Source organism: Cylas formicarius, unplaced genomic scaffold (assembly GCF_029955315.1).
Source record: "Cylas formicarius isolate icCylForm1 unplaced genomic scaffold, icCylForm1.1 PGA_scaffold_25__1_contigs__length_1324815, whole genome shotgun sequence".
In the NCBI taxonomy this organism is placed as follows: Eukaryota; Metazoa; Arthropoda; class Insecta; order Coleoptera; family Brentidae; genus Cylas; species Cylas formicarius.
In genome coordinates, this window is record NW_026844294.1 from 1,138,156 (window position 1) to 1,143,600 (window position 5,445).

The 5,445-nt window shown below is 30.0% G+C and overlaps 1 long non-coding RNA gene across 1 annotated transcript; it reads right to left on the reverse strand.

Annotated features, from left to right (window-relative positions):
* Window positions 1-3,041: 3,041 nt before the first annotated feature.
* Window positions 3,042-4,754, reverse strand: LOC132697588 (uncharacterized). The gene is made up of 3 exons (XR_009618214.1): window positions 4,149-4,754; window positions 3,695-3,754; window positions 3,042-3,639 (listed from the first exon to the last, which is right to left on the reverse strand). It is a non-coding gene; the product is annotated as an uncharacterized LOC132697588 (long non-coding RNA).
* Window positions 4,755-5,445: the final 691 nt, after the last annotated feature.

Genomic DNA, 5,445 nt, shown 5'->3' on the forward strand with positions numbered 1-5,445 from the left:
TTCGGGAGACTTTATTAGGTTAGACCCTATAGCGTTATTATTTTCAAATAATTTATGTTGATCTAGAAATGTTGATATTAGTTATGATATATGATAATATGACTTACCTCGAAGAAGTACCCGTTGTTCACGTATGTTTGTTCCTTTCCGTTCATAACTGAAGATTTCCAAAAAGCTCACGCAATTTTGGTCTGCTTTGTTTAGAGCATTTAACAGAATTTTGCTGTTTCGATCCATAACCTAAATTAACATATTTTTCCTTCACAATAGAATACTGTTTTTTACTTTACCTATATAACAGGTTTTAATATTAAGCAATAAAAATCTGTCCTACTTTTCTTGACGATTGGATAATTTTGAATATTTGACCCCTAGGAACATCAGAATTATGTTCAATTCAAGTCGAAAAGTAAAAAAATAAAATGCGACAGTAGTTGTGATGATCGCAAAAAACGCAATGGGCGCGGTAAGTAGTAAGAGTGATTAGTGCATAGTAAAATATTAAAGAAAAATAAAAAAAATGAATTTGTTGCAAAATGCTAAAAAGAAAAAAATTAAAACCGAGATTAAAAACAAACTCATAATGTACAGTATAAGATGTTAAAAGATATTACATGCCTAGTACGAATTTTTTAGAACATTATGTAATAAAATATAGTTCTATTAGCTGCCAGTCTCCAGAGAAAAAAATATGAAGACTAATTTTGAAGTTGAAGAAATTTAAATTGCAAAACTTACTGCTTTTGTATATATAACGCTCTTACTAAAAGCATTGTAAATATTGCTTAATTTTAAATATGTTAAAAAACAAAGAGACAAAAAACATCGTCTTTATTAGTGGACTTTATGCTTCATTATATTTCTAAATTAGGTTAGTGTTGATTAGTTTTTGTCAGATTTTTGTTAAACTTGATTTTAAAAATAGCATATCTTACAACCTAAATTCTTGTATTTTTTTAACATTTGCAATAGTGAATTAGAAATTGAATTGATATAAAAAACACTGTTTATTTAACCGTACAACAACTTGACCTACATTTTATATCGTTTTTTTGCCTTAAACTTTTATATACCTGGATCGGTCTTGGAAAACTCAATCTCGTTTTTTTTTTCTTCTCCACTGCGAATTAATATGTACGCAGTAGTATAACAAAGTAAGATAACGTACCCTGTATAGTTGCAACTACAATAACTATTAAAGACATTAAAGACAAATATTTCAAATAATTTATAATATAATAACCATAATATAAACAAGAAATAGAGAAATAGTTATTTGTGCAAATAATTTGAACAAAAAATTATTTTTTGTAAAGAAAGGATTTCTGCAGAATCCAATATTTTTTAAAATTTAATTTACAAAATTTCAACTTATCCTACGTATAGGTTTATTTTCGTTATGTTAATCAGCTTCAAAACAAAAAAATATTTTCTTTGAACTCACTATAAATAACAGTGTGAAGGTTATGACAAGTTTGGACGACTCAATAAAGTTGCACAGTCAATTTAGAGTTCATTGACTGCCTCAATCATGAAATTGTTGTATAGTTTACCTGAAAAAGGCTGTACATATACCTACACTTTAGCAACTATGTTAAACAACAAACAACTCAACAGCTCACAATTTCGCTCAACTCTGAAAAAGTTAATAGACAGGACAGAGTTGCCATGCAATTTATATATATATATATATATATATATATATATATATATATATATATATATATATATATATATATATATATATATATATATATATATATATATATATATATATATATATATATATATATATATATATATATATATATATATAATTTATATCCCGCGGTTATTTTGCATCATTTCACTTTGCGACTATTCTGCAACTTTGCAATTAAGCATGCTACACTATATATACTGCATGTATATTGAAGAGAAAAAAAATAGGTTAAACGTAATGTACTTTATTTTCCGAAAGCACAAAAATTTAAATATACATTTTTTTTCAAGTTGCACAACTTTTTACATCCAGTACAAAATATCTAATTTGCGTCCTTTTTGTATAATTTTCTTTCTAAACTAATGCTTTTTCCTTCTGTTTTTTTTTACATCCTGGATTAATTCTTCGATTTGATTCATATCTTTTGTTTCTTTTTGCGTTTTCCTACTTGTTTTCGTCGAAGTTTCTAGATCTTCATCTTCGCTAGTTTCTTCATTTAAAAGATTTTCTTCTAAATCAATTGTAATTTAGTCCAAGCTTTTCCCCTTATGAACACCTGCCTCTCCTTTTTCCATTAAAAGAAGAAGCTTGGATATCTTTGCTGTCTGATAGACATCGTCTATATGATTCTCTATGCACGTTGGATGTATGGCCCATGAAATTTGACAGTTGTTCAATTTCATTTTCGGTTAGATTGAATAATTGTGTTAGCGTTGCAAAATGTTTTCGTAGCCTTGTGAATGTTATAGCTTCACACACATAGCGCCACAACCTTTAGCATATTTTGCAACAACTTTGTAGCCACGTATTGGAGTATTCGTGTTAGGGTTTGCAAAAAGGTAGGGGTTGTTGTCATTGACGAAATTTGATCTCGCCTGTAGTAGTTGATCAATATGTACCTGCATATCGTGACTAAATATGACTGGCACTCCTCTACCCCTCTTTCCTCTAATCACTATTCTTTTAAAGTGTTGTAACAAAATTTTTTCTGCTTTCGAGATAACTTCACTAAATTCTTCGTAAGAGTTTGATGATTTTTCTGAAGCAACGTAAGTATCCTTTAATAAACGCTGTAATTCTCCTGGTCTCCTTCTATTCAATAAAATAATTCTACAATACACTGTCTCCATCAAAATTAAGAAGGCATTGACATTCATTGCATTTGCAGAGAGTAAATTGGCAGCTTCTTTTGCAGTAGATATTAAGTATTCTTTTAGAAGTTTTAGATCAGACGCTAGGGGAACAATTGTTATTTTATTAAATTTATTGATGTTTAGATCATTGCCAGCTCGACTCGATATATCAAATCGCCAGTTAGATGCTAGTAAATTTACCATCGTTTTAAATCGAGATTCAATATTTGCCGTTTCAACTGACGGTTCACTTTTTAGGGTCATATAAGTTGCAATATCGCAACACTGTCTCAGAGATGTGGAAACACTTCCTTTATGCTATCAAATCTGGCCACAGATTTTGTAGCTTCCACCAGTTTATCGTAGTGCTTTGGATGCAATGCTTCAAATAGATTTGCTATGTTTGGATCCATTTTTTTAAGCTCTAATAAAATTCTTGACAACTCTCGCATTTTTCTACTTGTAACATTAATAAAATGTTTTTCGCAATGTGTCTTAAGATAACGAGCTCCAAAGGCACATATTAAAAAGTCATTCTTTGCCTCTAAAGAAATCTTATCAGGTCTCATTCTAGGAAAAACCTGATCTTTTAATTATTGGTCAATTCGGGTCAAATTTTTTATCAAAAAGTTTTGACTTGCAACTTGAGCATTTTTTGATGAACTAGCCCCTGTGCATTTCTTTGTGTGTCGATATAAAAATTTCGATCTGTAAAATCCCAAGCAGTTTGTGCATGGCAATATTTTCTTTTGTATTTCTCAAAGCTTTAATTGTGTTTATTTTTGTATTTAGTTTTGTTTCGTCCTGAAACGGTTCTTAATCCGTAAAATATACGCCACCAATAGCTGACAATACTTACAGAGTCTGGTTGAGATTCCTCTGAATTTTGCACTCGAATATTCTGCAAAACCGTAATTTTCTGTAAATGAAAACCAGGTTATAGAATGTTAAAATAACATGACAAAGCAAAGTGAAGACATTCTTCTTTATACCACGATAAAGCCTCTAAATCACTGAATCAGTTTTGAAAAAATTGTCTGAAACCGACGATTTGCAACCAAAATGTTATGATATGCTTTAAATATATTTTTTTATATTGCAAGATACCTTGTTAAATTACCACAAAAAGAAACTTCCAAGGTATGGTTTAACACTCCCTCACTTATTTGAAAATATAATAAGAAAATGTGTGTGAAAAGAAGCCAAACACAAGAAAAACAAAAAATAATTAAACGATCAAAGCAAAGAATTGTTTTGTTTTTTAGCGGAAAGTTTCTTGTTCTTGGGTAATCGTCCAAGTTATTTATTATTACCTTCTTAAATTTACAGATCTCTATTTCTGAGTCTGACGGCGATCTATCTGGAAAAAATTCTGCGTCGGCATCGCTATTGTCGAATGTAGAATGTGGCGAAAAATCACCCTGCAAAAGTTACTAAAATATAATATCATCATTTTTCTTAGTTAACAATTTAACATCTTGACTCTGATTTTATTACATAAAAGAATAATAACTTACCTCAACCCTTTCAATCTCCTGTTTTACTTCATTCTTCATTTTGCACATACTTAAACCATGCGAGTTGGATAACTAATATGCATCCGAGATTATGATTTAACCTTAGAATATCGCCCAGCGACGCTGTCTAGTTTTTCCGTAAATGGAAGCAAAATGATGCGCGCAGTGAAATAAATAAAATATACTATATGGTATACTCCGTCTACACCAAGCATTAAATTGCCTCCATTTATTTATACTTTTCATTCAGTGCACCATTTTGCTTCCCTCTGTGTTGCCAAATTAAATTTTTTCAATGAACATACAGAAAGTAGCAATTTGACCAAACGTATTGATTTCGAAAGTTGATAATACTTGAAATAGAGGTATCCAATTTTGTTTTTAGTGTTCCTTAATTGTTTTTACAAGAATAACATTTTAACACGCTATTCCTTCAATCCAAGATGTTTTGTTTTTTTTAAAGGAAAAAGTCATAAAACGACTAACAGATAATAAAATTTAAAATTTTACTCAGTGCATCCTCTGAAAAGTCTTCGACAGTTGATAATAATCGAGATATATGTAGGTTCTTTTTTAATTTGGTGATGGGAAAAAGTGAATAGATGTTGAGAGACAAAGAGAATACAATCCGGCAATGCAAGTCGTCTTGTTTTAAATTTATTTTAAAAACTGAAAAAAATTATAAAAATGCTAACGGCTAATAAAAATTTGTCTTTTACTCAGCGCATCCAACCAGGAGTAATAGGAGCATTTTTCTTTGTTTATTGCATTTCAATAATATTTTCTACCCAAAAGCACTTAAAGAATTCAACAAACAAACACAAATTTAATCCATAAACTAATTCAAAAAAAGTTTAACATAATGCACGGATGATGGAAATACAACAAAATCAAAGCGTCGATGAAGACACAAAGTTCAAAATAAGCCATAAAATAATATATTGCAACGTTGCCATTACTGTGAGAAAATATTCCCGCCAAGGACTCAAAATAGCCCTTAAAATGAAAAATAATATACGGGCATGTATACGATCACTACGCCACGTGGTTCCAATTTCGTGAACTAAAAAAAATATACGTTTTCCATATCGCG